This window comes from Maylandia zebra, linkage group LG3 (genome assembly GCF_041146795.1).
Source record: "Maylandia zebra isolate NMK-2024a linkage group LG3, Mzebra_GT3a, whole genome shotgun sequence".
NCBI lineage: Eukaryota > Metazoa > Chordata > Actinopteri > Cichliformes > Cichlidae > Maylandia > Maylandia zebra.
Genome location: NC_135169.1, coordinates 57,679,864 through 57,699,018, shown reverse-complemented (window position 1 = coordinate 57,699,018; position 19,155 = coordinate 57,679,864).

The following is a 19,155-nucleotide window of genomic DNA, read 5'->3' as shown; positions in this document are numbered from 1 at the left end:
CCACTAGGCGGAGCTCTTGTAATGATAATGTAACTAACTCATTTTATTTTGTATGTTTTATTTTTGTGTTGAGCATGTTAACATTTTCCTTTTTTGCCTACCGGATTGGTGTACAGTTAATTTGATACATGGAAAATAGCCGGTTAATTTTGTAAATATAAGCTAAGGGCAGAGGTCACTTCCTGTTTTGGAAAAAAAGTCAGAGAAGCTGCGCATGGTGACGGTCTAGCCGTGTAAAAGTCAAGCTAAGAAAGAAGAAATAAGCCCTAAGTTCCAGTTACACCGGTTTGTCTACTTGCAGGCCAAAGTGGTATGTTTGTTTATATTTTGTGAATTTTATATTGTAATATGTTTTAATGCTGAAATATAATTTTCTTGTACATTTGTATTCACCAGTTCTACGGTGTACCTGTACGTTAAGAGAAGCACAGTAAACATCAGTGAAGAAGAACTCTCGTGTCTCTCGTGTATGTGTACAAGCCGGCATAGTAGAACACTCCACTGCTCCGGAGAAGGCAACGAGATGGTTGGACCGAAGCTACTAGCAAGAGACGCTACTAGCAAGAGAAGCTACTAGCAAGAGAAGTATCACATGCTCCAGCAAATGCATTGAATACGTAAAGAAGCAAGCTAACAAGTGAAAGATAGTCAAGCAAGCACAAAAGTCCGTGTCTTGGAAGTAACAAAGCACTTGTAAATTGTTATCAAGCCTCAGTTCCATTTGAAATTCAAAGTGACCTTTCATATTAAGGAGCAGCTAAAATCAAGATTTATCAAGTAAATGTTAAAGTCAAGTGAAAATACTATTAAGACAACATGGCAGATGAAAATGAAGATGCAATACAGCCCACTGAAGAAGAAAGTGCTGATGATAATTTTCAAAATGATGAAAGTAAAGAGCAGACAAATGGAGAAGAAACTCCACAGTGCTCAGTATTTACTGAAGGCACACAGTCAGAAAGCTTACGCAGAAGCCAGCGCACACGCACTCTCACTGAAAAGGGACAATTCTTACAAGAAGCCAAGTTAAATGACTTGACAAACAATTTTGAGCGAGTTTACAAGAAGTGGAAATACCACATAAACTTATTTAAAAGAATGGTGAAGAGTAAAGACATTGAGTTAATACCTGAAGCTGTAAGTGTTATAGACACTAGTATGACTGACATCTGTAACATTCATGATGAGATCAGAAAAATACAAAGTCCTGATATTGAAATGCGCAGAAGATGTGATGTGTGCATGGCTATCAGTGAAACTGCCAGAGCAAAGGCTCGGTGCCTTTTAGAAGAAGATGGTGATCCAAATAGTATACCCTGGCCTGATTCAGAGTCCGTGTATGACAGCAGTTCATCCAGCGCTTCTTCAAGGATCACATATAAGTCAAGGTCTATCTCTGGGATGTCAAAGCAATCATCTCTGGTCACACTACAACAAAGACAAGAAGCTGCAGCTGATGTAGCAGCTACAGAAGAAGTCATTAAAATAATGAAAACACAGCATCAGTGTGAGGAAGAAATCAGAGAACTTGAAGTTGAGGATGCAAGGAAAAGAGCTCAATTTCTAACTGAGAGCACCTCAATAAAGACAAGGTTAGATGAAAAGAGAAAGGAAGTGGAACTTTTGAGAGAATTGCAAAAGCGTAATGCAGCACAAGCAAGACTGAAAGTGTATGCTGAAAGTGTGAATAGTGAGGATGAAGACAAATCTCCTGTTCATTCCCAAGTAAGACAAGATAGTTCCTTCCCGCAACCAAGCTTTCCAAATGTGAACTCAAAACCATTCATCCCCTCTCAAGTTAGAGCTCCGCAACAAACTGCACCTCTCCGAGCCTCTGTCCCTCAAACAGCAATTCGTAGTGCAAATGAAACGCCCTCCACTGATCTTGTAAGGATGCTCGCTGAAGCTATCACTGCAAACAGAATCCCAATCCCAGAGCCTCCAGTCTTCACAGGTGATCCACTGCAGTATAATGACTGGAAGTTGTCTTTTCAAACATTAGTTGACCGCAAGAATCTGCCAATTCAAGAAAAGCTATTCTTCCTGAGAAAGTATGTTGGAGGTTCAGCGAAGAAGGCTATTGAAGGACATTTTCTGGTTGGAACAGACACCGCTTATCATGCTGCCTGGGAGATACTCAACGACAGGTTTGGAGATCCCTTTGTGATAGGCAAATCATATCGTGACAAGATTCAGTCATGGCCAAAAATTAACAACAAAGACACTAAAGATCTACGTGAGTTTGCAGATTTTCTAAGCAGTGTTGAGTCAGCCATACCTTATGTTCAAGGTTTACAAGTTTTGCATGACTGCGTGGAAAATCAGAGGATAGCTGCAAAGCTGCCTGATTGGCTAAGTGCACGGTGGAACAGAACGGTGACAGAGTTTCAAGATGAACACAGAATGTTCCCAGATTTTAGTCATTTTGTCAAATTCCTGAATAAAGAAGCAAGAATTGCATGTAATCCTATCACTTCTCTGCCTGCAATAAAGCCGACTGAACAAGACAAGCATGCATTCAAAGACAAGCCCAAAAGAAACTACATGCTGAATGCTAAGTCACTTAGTACAAGCTCTAGTGAAAGGACAAATGTCACATGTCTCTTTTGTAAGAAACCTGGTCACACGCTTCAGAAATGTCGCAAGATAATGGACAAGTCAGTTGAAGAGAGAGTAAAGTTTGTGCAGTCTGAAAAACTGTGCTTTGGTTGCCTCAAGACTGGTCATAACTCTAAGAACTGCACTTCCAGAAGTGTGTGTGACAAATGCCAAAAGCCTCACCCAACTTGTCTACATCAAGACAGAGAGAAAAGAGACAAGGAACAAAGAAAGAATAGCCAACAACAATTTAAGGCTAACCAGGAAACAGAGGTTTCTGAAGTACAAGAGCAAGTATCTAACCAAGTTACATCCAACAGAGTTGTGCAACAAAAGTCAAAAGGTTGTACTTCCTCAGTTGTCCCAGTTTATGTATCCACTGTGGATGAACCAGAGAATGAAAAGTTGGTGTATGTTTTGCTCGATACTCAAAGTGACACCACTTTCATCTTGAAATACACAGCTCAGTCGCTCAACGCCATGTTAGAGCCAGTTAAACTCAAGATTTCCACTATAACGTCCAAAACAAAAGTTGTTTCAAGCAGCAAGTTAAAGGACTTACAAGTAAGAGGCATTTACTCTGAAACGAGAATCAAACTACCAACAAGCTATACCAGAGACTACATTCCTGCTAACAGATCACATATTCCCACAAACAAAACAGCAGAGAACTGGTCACATTTGAAACATTTATCAAAGGAGATGGCTCCCAAGCTTGATTGTGAAGTTGGACTACTGATCGAATATAACTGTCCTCAAGCATTGCTCCCTCTAGCGGTGGTCAGTGGTGATCGAGACCAGCCATTTGCACAGAAATCTCTGCTTGGCTGGAGCATCATTGGCTACAGTGACTCTGAAGGTGATTGTGAAGATGAAATAGGAGTAAGCCATCGTGTTATTGTTAGACAAGTCTTGCCAGCTGTAGGACCAGCTCACAAGCTCAAAACGGAAGTTCACTTTCTAAGCAGAAACAAAGTCAAAGAAATACTTACTCCAGCCGAGATACTTAATGTGCTAGAGATGGACTTTGTTGAAAAAAGTGTTGAAGAAGAGTCAATGTCACAAGAAGATCTACTGTTTCTAGCCAAAGTAAAAGAAGGCATAAAACAAAGGCAAGATGGCCACTTTGAAATGCCACTACCCTTCAGACAAGAAAGACCTGACTTGCCAAACAACAAACTTTGTGCAGAACACAGACTGAAGTGTTTAGAAAGGCGTCTCAGAAAAGACGAGCGCTACTACAAGGACTACGTGACTTTCATGCAAGACATCATAAAGAGAGGTGACGCAGAGAAAGTGCCAGAGGCTGAGCTAAATAATCAACCAGCATGGTACATTCCTCACCATGGCGTCTACCATCCGCAGAAGCCAAATAAGATCCGCGTCGTCTTTGATTGCTCTGCAAGGTTCCAGAATACATCGCTCAACGAGCATCTCCTGTCAGGACCTGACCTCACAAATACTCTTGTTGGAGTTCTGTGTCGTTTCAGGAAAGGACGTGTAGCTGTCATGTGTGACGTGGAGCGCATGTTTCACCAGTTTCATGTTGCCCCAAAGGATCAAGATTACCTCCGATTCCTATGGTGGGAGGATGGTAACATGGAAAAGTCCACATCAGTGTTTCGCATGAGAGTCCACTTGTTTGGTGCAGCATCTTCACCAGGATGCGCAAACTTTGGATTCAAGCATGTCGCTGCGCAAGGTGAAAATAAGTTCAGTGAAGCCACGGTTCATGCAACGCAACTTCTACGTGGACGACGGTTTGGTGAGTGTGGATTCAGTGCAAGAAGCTATTCAACTTGTAAAGGAAGCTAGAGAACTGTGTGCCACGGGTAAGCTGCACCTGCACAAGTTCATTAGCAACAGCAAGGAAGTGATTGCTGCTATCCCAAAGGAAGAATGTGTAGCAGGAGCAACTGATCTGGATCTGGCACTAGGAGAGCCAAAGATAGAAAGAGCTTTAGGGGTCCAATGGTGTGTAAGCTCAGACACCTTTCAATTCAGGGTGATTGTAAAGAATAACCCCTTCACTAGAAGAGGAGTGCTCTCGACAGTGGCCTCAATATTCGACCCACTTGGATTCGTCGCTCCGTTCATTTTAGTTGGTAAGAAACTCCTCCAAAGAATGTGTCAGGAAAAGCTGGACTGGGACGAGCCGCTTCCAGAAGATCTCAAGCCTCAATGGGAAGCTTGGCTCAGAGACCTCCAGAACCTGTCCTCCATAAAGATATCACGTTGTTATGTCCCATCAACATCTGACCAAGTGAAGCAGTATGAGTTACACAGCTTTTCTGATGCCAGTGTAACCGGTTATGGTGTGTGCTCATACTTGAGAACAGTGACCAAGTTTGGAGAAGTACAGTGCACTCTTGTGATGGGTAAAGCAAGAGTTGCTCCTACTAAAGTGACAACCATCCCAAGATTGGAGCTTTCTGCGGCTGTAGTAGCTACGAGAGCAGCTGACTTTCTAAAGAGAGAATTGGAGATCCAAAATATTCAGGTGTACTACTGGACTGATTCCAAAGTTGTCCTTGGTTATATTAACAACGACGCAAGGCGCTTTCATGTATTCGTTGCTAACAGAATACAGAGAATCAGATCAAGTACAGAACCAAGTCAATGGCGATATGTTGCCTCTGAACAAAATCCTGCAGATCACGCGTCACGTGGAGTCATGACAAAAGAACTAGTACAGTCCAACTGGTTCACAGGACCAAGTTTTTTATGGCAAAAGGAACTACCACAAGAAGATGCTAAAGTGAAAGAGATCAGTATCGAAGATCCAGAACTCAAAGTCACAACAGTATTCGCAGTTAAGGCAAAAGAAGAGAAATCCATTTTAGAACGACTGGAAAAATTCTCAGATTGGACGAGAGTTGTGAAAGCAATAGCAAGATTAAGACGACGTGTAAATTATGCAAAGAACTCAAAGGAAATGTCCAATGAAAGTACTACGTTGGAAGAAAGGAAAGAAGCCGAGGAGTTCATCATACAGACAGTTCAACAAGAAGCATTTGGAAAGGAAATTAAGATCATAAAGGATAAGGAGGAAGTCAGACCATCTCACTCAAAACTACTTCAGTTAAGTCCATTCCTTGATCAACACAATATCTTGAGGGTAGGAGGAAGACTTACAAAAGCATCAATCCATCCCAACATCAAACACCCAGCCATTCTGCCAAAGAAACATCATGTGTCGCACCTGCTCATCAAACATTTTCATGAGAAGACGCATCATCAAGGCCGAGGGATGACAGTAAATGAGATACGGTCCAATGGCATATGGGTAATTGGCTGCAGTACTGAAGTATCGTCATTTATATACAAATGTGTCAAATGTAGAAAGTACAGGAAAGGCAATCAAGAACAAAGGATGGGAGACCTGCCACCAGAAAGACTGGAAGCTACCCCTCCATTTACATACAGCGGTATGGACTGCTTCGGACCATTCTGTGTAAAAGAAGGGAGGAAAGACTTGAAGAGATATGGACTCTTGTTTACATGTATGTGCTCGAGAGCTATACATATAGAAGTTCTAGATGATCTCAGTGCAGACTGTTTTCTCAATGCACTCCGTTGTTTCATAGCAATACGTGGCAACGTAGGTCAGCTGCATTGTGATCAAGGCACCAATTTTATCGGTGCAAGAAACGAGCTTCTAACGCAAGCAACTCAAGAGAAAGTCAAAGAGCTGGGAATAACTTTCGTTTTCAACCCACCTGCTTCTAGCCACATGGGAGGAGTCTGGGAGAGGCAGATTCGGACAATAAGAAATGTTCTGAAATCCATTCTTGACCAGTCAGCTTCAAGATTAGACACTTCATCATTGAGAACGTTCATGTATGAAGCTATGGCAATAGTAAACAGTCGACCACTAACTGTAGAGTCTATCAACGACCCTGTAGGACTGGAGCCGTTGACACCCAACCATATTTTGACGATGAAGTCAGCAGTGATCTCACCACCACCTGGAGAATTCGCTAAAGAAGATCTCTACCTCCAGAAAAGATGGAAACGAGTACAATATTTGGCGAATGTATTTTGGACAAGGTGGAGAAAGGAATATCTGTTAAACTTGCAACAGAGAAGCAAATGGAATAAAAACAGAAGAAATGCAAAAATAAATGGCATTGTGTTATTACAAGAAGACTGTCTTCCAAGAAATCAATGGAAACTCGCCAAAGTTGTGGAAGTCACTCCAGGAGCTGACGGCAGAGTCAGACAAGTTAAGCTTCTCATCGGTGACTCTACTAGAGACAATAAGGGGAAGCACACAACTAAGACGATTTTAGAGAGACCCATACATAAGACTATACTTTTACTTGAAGCAGAGTAAAGACTCAACATAATGTTTATTGGTTAACCTTCGCTAAGTTCATTGTTGGGTCAAATTCCTTTAGGATCACACATGCTGTTGCGATAGTGTGATGGTGGGAGTGTAACAGTTGGTGAAATGTTAGTATTTGACTACTAGGCGGAGCTCTTGTAATGATAATGTAACTAACTCATTTTATTTTGTATGTTTTATTTTTGTGTTGAGCATGTTAACATTTTCCTTTTTTGCCTACCGGATTGGTGTACAGTTAATTTGATACATGGAAAATAGCCGGTTAATTTTGTAAATATAAGGTAAGGGCAGAGGTCACTTCCTGTTTTGGAAAAAAAGTCAGAGAAGCTGCGCATGGTGACGGTCTAGCCGTGTAAAAGTCAAGCTAAGAAAGAAGAAATAAGCCCTAAGTTCCAGTTACACCGGTTTGTCTACTTGCAGGCCAAAGTGGTATGTTTGTTTATATTTTGTGAATTTTATATTGTAATATGTTTTAATGCTGAAATATAATTTTCTTGTACATTTGTATTCACCAGTTCTACGGTGTACCTGTACGTTAAGAGAAGCACAGTAAACATCAGTGAAGAAGAACTCTCGTGTCTCTCGTGTATGTGTACAAGCCGGCATACGCGGACTAAAGCTTTCTTGGCTGCTACCTCAAAGCACACTGTGCGCTGTCTATCTTGCGTGCTGCACGATATCGTTTATTATTTAGTAAATATTGATATCTATGACTAGCTAGTTTATTGTGATGGTGCTTTGTTTTCTCTATTATTATGTTGCTCTTTGTTGTTTGCTGTCTCCTCTGTTTGTTTTTTTTGTTTGTTTTTTATTTTTTTCTCCATACAGGTGACCCAGGAGTTCTTTTTTTTTTTTTCTCTCTCTCTTCCCCCCCCTTCTCACCGTCTCTTCTCCCCTTTGGTTTTCTTTCTTTCTCTCCCCCTCTTTCTCTCATTCATTCCCCCTGTCCTATTTATTAAAAAAAAAAAAAAAAAAAAATGACAAAGGATGAACTGAAGCTCTGCCATCACGTAATGTCGCATACTGCTGTTTCTGATGTCATTTAGGAAAAAAAAAAATAAATAAAAATAAAATAAAATAAAATGGTTGGGAATGTTAAATGCTAAAGTGAAGAAAAGGTTTGATTCCACTCATGACTGAGCATGTTATTATTAAAAAAACAAAACAAAACAAAACCCTCTACCGAGGTCTATGAATAACAGGGGAATGATAGACTTGTCACACTCAAAATGGAGATATGTAATAATAAACACTGGTCCCCGCCTTTTGGGTGCTTTCTTGAAATAGTTAGCAATTTAAAAGTAAGATAGAACCGACAGGGGCATGTGCTGAGGGGTGGTGCTGCATAAGAAAAAGAGCAAAATATAGGAAAACATTGTTTTTAGCTTTGAGAAGTTCAAATTAAAATGTACCATTACACTCAGAGGATCAATATGAAGTTCGATATATGCTAATTTTGAATGAAGTACATGATTGGTGACTGTTCTGTCCTGAGCTTTTGTTTTTACAGCACCCGCTTGACCACATCAACAGTTTCTCGCCACCGAAAAGGGGTACTTGCAAAGAATAGAGAATGGGAAGGAATATCATCAAAATTGGGAAAGGTAAGCCCCAAAGGGGGTGATAACGCCATAACTTTCACTTATGGTCAAATTCTCAAAATTTGACCCCGAACTTGAAAAAATTCTTCAAACATTTAGAGACAAAGTGGAGGTTTAGATAAACATAATGTCACAAACCACATAAGGATGGAGCACTTGAATCGATAAGATGGTGAATTGACACGCAGTAAAATGTTGATCATGTTGATTATGTTTATTCCAGTGTGCAGAGCAAGGTTATTATTATTAAAGACAACAAATGAAATAACGAAAACTAGAAGTGGAAAAACATTTGCGTCAACGAAAATAAAATCAAAACAAAAAAGGAAAACTGACTAAAACTGTAATGAATGTTCACAAAACTAACTAAAATTAACTGGATTTATAGCAAAATGTGTTTAGTTTCATTGATGTGTGCGTGCCCTGCAATAGTAAAGTCAAGGCAGTACGTTAGTCGAGTCGTCTGTGTTGCTGCTCCGTCCACGCGCAGAATCATGTCAGGAAAAGTCGGGAGAAAGCGCTAGAGTCCAATTTAGGATCACTTTGAATATGACTGTCTTTTAGATATAGCAAGAGTCTTGTAGTGGAAAGAGACACAATGTGCTCCTGAGGCCCAGGGAAGGAAAAAAAAAAAAAAAGGAAAAAGTATTTTCGTTTTTTTCTTTTTCTTTTTCTTTTTTCTTTTTCTTTAAGATAAATCAAGTGTTGGGACGGTAAAAAAAACACATTATAAAAGCAAAATTGTCTTTAACTAATTTTATTTAAATTTTACAACATGTGCACTACAGTGCACAAGGGGAGTTCATTGATCACGAATGTGAAACTAACAAAATTCAAGAGCTATTTAAGAAAATTAAAAGCTCCACTGAATTTGTTGTAAGCAGGATATTAAAACTTATTTATATAACAATATAATAATAAAAATGTAGATCAGGGACCAACTTAGAAGTCACTGACACTTCACTAGCTGTAAGCCATTGGTTCAGGAACAAGGGATTGCACTGGGCTTTCTATTTCACAAAAGTCAATTCATTTATGATATCTGAGGAAGTACTGTGATTTTTATTTGGAGACACAAAGGAACGTTTGGCACTTCCCACATCTCACATATGTTTTACTGTTGCACCCAACTATTCTACAACTGAAATGCTTTGGACTGTTAACCATTTCAGGCAAGTGGAGGGAACCATATTTTGCTACACTCTCATCTGATTGGGGCCTCCTTTTCTTGATTTTTGGAGAGAACTCTTCATTACTGGTATTATTCAGGTCTTGTTCACATGTTTGTCCCTGGTTTCTCAGCCAAGAGGAGCTTGAACTCCAGATACTGGGAGTTCTTTTCGCACATTGAGATCATTGATAACTTTCAGCAAAGACGTGATCGTGTAGAAACAATCAGGTGCAATGGATTCATCTATAAATGCGACTCTTATTTTTTACTTTACTGGAAAACATTTCTGCATTTTACCCATATTTTATTTTTAACTCAAATCAAAAATTCCAGATTCTACTACATGTTGGTTTTGGACCAGATAGGACGACAGATTTCAGGTGGCCCTGTGTTTTTCTCTATCACATCTGCCACTGCATCTCGATAATCTTTGTGTGGCTCCTCCTGGGTTCTCACCCTCTCCTATCTGGCTCACATGACTCTCATCTTCTGAAAAATCTCTGTTTGAATCTCGCTCAATTATTCTGTTGAGAATTCTCTCTGCCTTTGTTAAAGAGTTGTCTACTAGGAAAAAGTGAAATAAATATAAGTATAAAGTCCCGACGTGCACTAGAGTACACATTAATAGATTAGTCATGTTCTCTGTGAAACTAAATAAGCTTAATTTTTAAAAACCCCTCAAATTATTTACTAGATGTTTATTTTTGAAAACAAAAAATAATAAAAATCTGAGTTTAACAAAACGTTTTAAATGTAAATATCAAGCTTATCTTTCTTGCTTTCATAAAATGTGCTGGTGGGCATGCCAGCCATTTTGAAAAGGTGGGAAAAAAAACCATTGGCAAGGCCACACCCCCACACATGTGATATAATTTTAAAGGTATTGTTGTCCTCTTTAAGAAACATCAGGACTTAGATGAGTGGTAAGTAGAGTATGAGAGCTACAAGAAAAAAACTAAATGTGTACTACAGTGTGCAAAAAATGAATTACTGGGTCATCAGGGGGTTATGAGGGACATTTATAAAACTAAAAATCCCACAAACCTTGAAGTGCACTTGAAAAGCTCACACAAGAAGGTTAACCTAGCTTACCTTGAAGAGCTCATCAGGGGGAGCACACTCCCCCTCTTTGAAGAGCTCGCCACTTAACCAGCATCCCCAGAAAACAGCTAACCCCAGATAACAGCTAACCCCAGATAAGGCAGCGTGATGCATCCCGAGACAACAGGACTGGGACATCTAAATAATTGTGTGAGTCAATCGCCTTCAAAAGGTTTATCAATTAACTTGAACCAAAATTAGGAACACCCGGTGCTGCAAGAGTTAATAGTCTCAATACCCAAGGATAAGCGGAAGAGCATGACTGATATGATGGAACTGAGATTTGGTGACACTTAATTTTTGCAAAACAAAACTAAAACTATAACTGAAACTAATCAAAACTAAGCTGAAAACTAACGATTTTCAGGAAATAAAAACTAGACTAAACTAGCAAAGAATTGGTAAAAACTAATTACAACTGGTATAAACATCAGGACTGATGACTATTGAAAATCTGGAGTCGAAACTAAATAAAAATAAAAACTAATGAAAATGGCAAAACGATTAAAACCCTGGTGCAGAGATTTGCAAATCTGACCGGGAAACGTTATAAAATGGATTGTCGGAACAGTCAGCGTTAAAGTCACCTTTGACAGTCCAGACTAAGATGGCGTTGAACATCTTCAGGGCGGAAAAGGGTTGGTGTGACCAAGGTGTGGTTTGGCTTGTTGTATGTATATTTTGAAATTATATGGCTCTGGATGGACCAGTTACCAGGCCATGGAAGGAGGACAGACTCATTAAATGAGGAGAAGGAATTTCCTGAGATTGGAGATCCTCTGGGTGAGTGGTTGACTGAAAGCATGCATAAAATAAAAGTTATCTGTTGTTATTGATTGGTAATAGATTGATAATTGGCCACATTTACAGCTGTATTAACTTGTTGTGGACGTAGTCTGCTTCATGTGTGAGCACTCTAATTAACAGGTTGAAAATAGTGACATTAAAGGAAGAGTATGCAGCGCCACCCTGTCAGACGCCAGTGATGGTGGGGCTCACTGATGAATCAGGTGAGCTGGATTCATGGCTGATTCAAAACTAGGATTCCCCTGCTGTGGTCAGTGAGGGGAAAACAGGGGAAATAAAATTTAAAAGAGGCATTTATAAACATTTATGTGTCAAGTTAAACGGGATAAAAGGGGGTGTTTTACTGTTATTTTAGCATCAGCTTTATTATTGCATCAGAATCATATAACTAGCATTGCATTAAACATTTATTGAAGTTTTTGACATTGTACCAACATTTGTGTTCCAGTGATTGTTATAACCGCAGGTTAATCTTCTATTCTTAATCGTATATTCACAGGTGTCAGGATAATCATACGATCTTCTATTGCAGGTGTAACCATGATCATTTTTATACATATTGCAGTTTGTTGCTCATTATAGAGTTGTGCTCAAGTTAATGAGGGTTAAAAGCTACAGTCAACGCGATGTTTGGCTGATCTATGGTGTGGAGTGACTTCGAGCATAGAAGGCCGCACTGATATCATGTTATTCTCTGTGATCTTTTATTCAATTATATCTTTAAGTTAAGTTTTAAGTAGTGGTAGTTAATTAAACGACATTCTTTTAAGGTTATATACTTGAGTCAGAGCATTACACGCAGATCAACTTAACAACCTGGGAGACCTTGTAGCTGCAATATTGTGTCTCCATAAGGGACAGTAGGCGGAAGCAAACACATGATTTTTTTTGGGGGGGGCAACTGTTAGGATTAAAAATGGCTAATTTGTTTTTGATGTCTTTTCTTAATATGAGTGGTTTTAGTAATTTTCAGACACACCTTGCAAATGTGCTTGTAATGAGTTGGCACTCGGCCTTTTGAAGGTCATAAGCTTCGTTCGGCGTGATGGTCCGGACTGATAAAGTGTAGGAAATGCCTTGAGTGCAGAGGGCATAATGCAAACACGCTTACACACACATAGGATATGATTAGAATAAGTCCCTGGGACATTCTGAATATTCTAAACCAATTCTGAATCACTAGAAGGTCAGTAGATAACAACATTAGATTATTAGGGTTAGGAAGTGTGACAAAGTGGCTAGGACAGAATTCATTTGCCATTTGTCACTTGCGTATATTGTTATTCTGTGTTTTGTTATTTTACAGTCAGCCATAATGCTTTAATTTAGACATTGCTGGTGTAACTTCTCTTAACACACAATATCCCGGGTTTTGTTTGTGGTAGCAGTAGTTACATTCTTTACATCCATGCATGTGTTTTAAAGCAAACACTACTAACCATCAGATCATCTGAATTCTCTTCTGTTTACAGGCACATGTCTAGTAAATTATGTTTCTTTATGTTGCTTTGGTTATACTTACCATGGTGTCCATGTTGTGCATTCAGGTCCTGTATGTGAGACGGGTGTATGGGAAGGGCCGCCCACTACTTCCTGTTTATATAGGGTCATGAGGTCAATGATTGGATCACTGGGTGTAACCAAATGGAGGGTTTTTCATTTTGTATAGTATTGTTTGTTTTCTTTAAAGTAGCCTTTTGAGTTATATTGTATGCAGTGTTTTACTTTACAAACCATTTAGTTGAGTAAATGAGTTTGTCAGTTTCATGCATGACTTTATTCCTGTTCTTTGTTTAGAATTGTATTATTTGGTTTGACCTATTTTGTTTAATGGTAGGGACTAACGAGGTCAGGTGTGGGCAAAGTCTTGTATAAAGCCAGTGGGATTTTTGCATGCCTGATTGATTGTTTTATGGTAAAAGGGAGATGCTAGCAATAAAGTATGCTTAAAAAGAACTTCAATTGTCTGCTAATGCTATTTACTTATCACCTTCCTTGCTGCTTAAGTTATGCTACATCACAGGAAGAGAGGTGTTTTGGTTTTCTGTCTCTTACAGAGAAAGGAACAGGCACCAGACGAGGTCACAGAGATACGAGGATCCTCCGCAGCAGAGACAGACACAGTGACTGCCGAGACATCAACTGGGTCCAAGTGTCATGGCGTTTGGGCTCCAGCTAGTCACTCCAAAAGGATGGATCCCATAAACACAGTAATAACCATGAAGGGGTTGGCGGAAATCCAGGAACACCAGACCAACGAGGTTCGAGAGGCTCTTGGGCAAAAGGGGGACGCGTTCCTGATCTTTTTCTGGAGGACACACAGGACCCGAGGATAGACAGATCGTTGTTTGAAATCGGGGCAGAATAATCCCCTGATCTGTGCCACGACTGAAGGGTTGTCTAACCCCTGAGGTTGAAGAAAGAAAAGCAGAGGATCACCCAACTGGACGACACTGGTAGCTGCAGCAATAAAATAAAGGCTAAAAGCTCCTTGGACAGAGGTTCTAGTCTGAGTACGTCTGAAGGGTATAAGGTAGCACCAAAATAAAGCTGTGGGAGAACTGGGGAGTGTCATCTGTACCTGCTATTGTTGTAATAATAGTTTTTCTTACATCTGAACTGCGCAAACACAGAGGTCATCTCACATATGGTTCGCCCCTCAGGGGGACAAAGGGCCTCAGGAGTGAGAAGAGATGAACCCGGCGACACTGGATTATAGGGTGTTGGTGAGCTCATTATTCTAACGAGCTCATCAGGGGGAATTGTTAGATTATAATATTATTTTATGCCATGTTAGACCCCTAATTAAAGATTGTGAATTATTATGTAGTTTTAGTTTGCATTATTCTCCTGAATTAGAAGAAGCTGATAACTCTTGCATTTGTTAAACTGATTTGCATTACATTAGACTGCTGATTTATTGTGGATGAATGATATTGTTTTATGATGTTATAACAAATACTGTTTGCAGAAAGTCATCGCCTTATTTGTCTGATTAGAAGAGAACAGAACATGCTGGAGTTTTCTGCCCCATCTCAGCAGGAGCAGATAAACGGGGAGCCAAGGTCGTAGCTTAGGCGCTGTGTGAGAGAAAGCATGTGAATGTTTAGGCTTTTATGATAAGGTGGGGACACCAGAGGCTATAAGAGTTTGATTAATGCTCCACCATTTTGAGATCTGAGGCTGTCTGCATCAGTGTCCATCTCCCACGCGTGTGACTATTAAAATCATCGTTTGACTTAACCCGGCCGGACCAGTGTTGTTATTGTGGTTTTTCCTCTTGTCTCCATCCCCAATATTTGAACTCGTAACAATTGACAAAAGTAATGTTGGACCTTTTTACCAGGACAAAGTTAATTATATCTGTGTTTAGTTCACAGTAGTTATTGAGGGAGTCAGTTAATTAGGTTAACTCATAAAATGAGTTCAAAAGGGGGAGACTGTTACGAAATAAATATATATTCTTAGTGCTTATTTTCTGATTATATTGTTTTTTGTACTTTGTAATAAAGTCTGTGAGAGAGGTCAGAGGGTGACAGGTCGCCTAGCAACAGAGGCTTTAGTAAGGGGAGGTTAAAAACAGGAAGTTTAGTGCAGAGCTGCAGAGGCATATTAATAAAATACAGGAAACCAGACAGAAAAAGCAGAACTAAGTAACACACACACACATTAGTCAGAGCAGAAGGAGTTGTTTTGATGGAAACTGTGTGTGTCTGTGTGTGACCTATAGCAGAACTATGTATACCCATTCTGGCTTCTAATGCTTTCAGACCTGAGCGTGTGTTAGTGGGTACAGGTCTCCGTTTCCGGAAATGTACAATAAAGATCATTTTTTGATCTTGACCACTCTGAGTCGGAAGTCTTTCTCTGTCGCCAAAAGAATTCAAAAGAACAGAATTTAATAGTCACATGGCATCGATTTGTCACATAGCATCGATTTGTCACATGGCATCGATTTGTCACATGGCATCGGTTTGTCACATGGCATCGGTCTGTTAGGTTTTGGGATGAGAACGTGTTGGATGGTTACCTGTCTTGGTCTGGTGGAGGTCTCTTCCCATAAGAAGACTGATGACTTTTTCATTAACACTGAAGTGTTTCTTTTTTCTCTCTCCCCTCAGATGACTTCACACTATAACCAAGGACACCTCATAGGGGATCATCTGATTGTGGCTTCTCTAATAATCTTTCTAATAGTAATATTGTTCACTGTTATGTTACAGAGTGAAGTGAGATTAGTGCTGTAAAACTTCCATAACACTGAACAGATGCCACCACAGATATGTTGAAATCTCAGTCAAAACTAGCAAAAACAAATGAAATCCATGAATCAGAAATGCTGATTGTGGAACAGATAATTCAGTCTGTACATGAGGAGGATCCACTTTAGACTAAACTACATACAGAAACACAGGAACCAGGGCACAGTGTAAATCCAGGAGCTCTGTGTGCAACAGCTGACCTGTATGAACACAAAACACTGATTGAAGTCCACGTTGATGCTTTCTGTCTGTTTAACTTTTACATTTGAAGCAACACATTTTACTTCAAACACACAGATCAGGTAGAAAACTGTGGATTAGAAAACAAATTCATCAAGAAGGTCCTGAAGCAAGAAGTTCATCATTGCATAGAGTAAGAAAAAGGACATGAATCACCCCACGGGTCTGTGCAGTCGTTATGTTATCATCACCTAAATCATGTCTGCATACTGTGTGTGTGTGTGTGTGTGTGTTGCTTTTTTAAATCTTCTACTTAGAGTTCAAACTTGGATAGTGATAAAAACATTGCACTGCTTCATTTAACATTTAATTGAACACATCTGTGGTTGAATTTGAATCTTAAATGTTTTGATTTCAAAGATGTGGTTCTGATATGAAGGAACAGGAAGTAAATTGTTGCCATGGATACAGTGAGACAGACGCCTCAGACCCTTATTTTTTATTTCTTTGACTTTTTATTTTATTGATTCATTTCTTTATTTTTACATTTTAAAAAGTGTATTTGTCTGAATGAACTAATCCCCATTTCCCATGCTTTGTATCACTGGTCATACTGGGAACAGCCATAGAAAATGTTTGTAAAGAAGAAATCTTAAACATGAGCAGATTCTCAGGCGATTTCTGTTTCCTAACCATTGTTTCAGTAACACGTCCCATCACTACATGTGTGTTAAAGATTTCTTTGGGATCAAAATCATCCACTGACAGTTATCAGTACAAACAGGATGCAAAAATCCAAAGTTCAGACTTCAGAGTTACTAAAACAGAGATCTGAGGAAAACTGGTCCTTCACACGACGTTTCATGTGTGAACAGTAGAGGTGGTTTCATTTTCACATGTAGGTGTTGCAGTGAGGATTGCAGGGAGACATTTGCTGAATAGCTGCAGCTCTGCTCCTGTAGACTGCCTCTGAATGTGTGTGTGGTAATAAAGTCACTTTAATTAAATGTCACCTGTCAGGGAAAACTTTGTGTTGACTGAAGAAAGTTCACTTCTCTTTCATTGCAGCTCCACTCTTATTTTTGATGCACTCATTTGTTTCATAAATGATTTCAATGATTTTGCCACAGCTCTGCATTGTCAGGTCGGAGCATGTGTGCTTTTGATGAAATGCTGATATGATGACGCTTGATTGGGGAAAGATTTCCACAGGTGGTGTTGTTGGTCTCCTTCTTCCAGTTTTCTTGTTGCTGCCTCTCTCCTCGCCTCAGTTGCTGCAGCTGTATCATGTATGTTGTTATGTTACATACAAAGAGGAATTTGTGACATTAAAGAGTAAAGATTCTTCTAATTGTTTTCATCTCATCTCCTACTGCTTTAGTCTGCGTGGACAATATATGAGTAAATCATTACCAAGCCAGATTATATTTGGAATATTTCAAACAGAGGACATTACAGTGAAATCTGCTTTCAATGTGACATTTACTTTGATCCTTTAAGACACAGTTTATACATCAGACAAGCTGTTTGCAGAGCGATTAAATGTTTGATATTGTTGTTAAAGTTGTACAGATGAGCGTTAATCACCAACAGCTTCATTAATGTGGATGAACTGGACGGTTCCAGGGAAACTATCAGGATCACACGCCTCCAGTGGTCACTGTGAGTAACTACAACTCTGCACATACAATAATTAAGATGAAGAAATGTTTTTATTGTAGAAAGATGAACCAAATGTAGTTTGACTCTCTGACAAACGATGGCAAGATAAAAGTAGTTTGTTAAAAAAGACACAAAAATGGTAACAATGCAAACAAATACAAACAACAGCATATCCTGATATGAGGCTCACAGATCAGGATCAGTACAATACGTAGCAACCGACATTGATGTTGCCATGGTGACCGCTGCTATATATAGTGTTTCTGTTACCTCACTTGTCTTAAACATCAACGCTGGCTGTTTTTCATTTTACTGAGTCCACTCTCTTCCCTCACTTTCGTCTCTTCCTCGTGTTTGAGCTCCTCTCAGAGAGGATTTAAGAAAGAGCTTTGATGATGGCTGTAGCTCAGGAGACAGAGCAAGGCATCTAATGATCAGAAGGTTGGTGGTTCAATCCCTGACTGCTCCAGCTGGCACACAAAGTATCCTTGAGCAAGACACTAACCCTCTCCGATGCATCCATCAGAGTATGAACGTGTTAAACAAGAATCAGTCCATTCACCATGGAAATATCAAAGTAGAAAGTGATGGCAGTTATGATTGGCTGCACAGCTGGATCACATGACCAGGTGAGTGGTACAAATAACAGGAAGCTTCTCTTGTGGCTTTAATAATCATTTGAATTGATAACTTGTGATTTACAGACTGTTCTTTATCTTTTCATTGTCGTCTGAAACACAGAAAAATATCAATGTTGGAAAATATGACATTTATATCTAGTTTCTACAGGATGGTTTAATTCTCCAAAGGCCACCACAGACATGACAAAGTTATTTCATCATTATAATGCACAAAAACAAAAAGCAGGATGAGCCCTGCTGCTCACCAAACTTGTGTTGAATAATAATTTGTGAATCATTTAGTTTAAAACATCAACTGACTGAATCCATGAATCTCATCATGTGTTTCTGAGTGAAAGACACAGACATGAACAGACTGAACTGTTTCTCTAACAGGTAAGACTAACTACAAAGAGTCAATTCATACCTAAGTGTGCCAAAAAAGTCTGAAATACCCTTCATGAAACCAGTCGATGGATCCCAGAACCCAAATCCAGGATAAAGAGGTTCAGTGAATGTGGTGTGGAAGGTGTGGAGGTGGATCAGAGAGTCAGAGGAGACTCTGTAGAAGGACAGAGTGCCAGCAGGACAGTCCACACACACTGCTACTCTGTTAGAGACAGAGGAGGAGGAGGAGGAGGAGATGGGTGTTTCTCTGTTATTGTGCCACACAGAGGAATAATGATTAGAGCAGCAAAGACTCCAGGACTGATCATTTCCACCAAACACACACTCATCACTCCTTCCTTTCCTTTTGATTCCTCTGTAACTCACTGATATCCGAGCCCTCCTCGTCCACTCGACC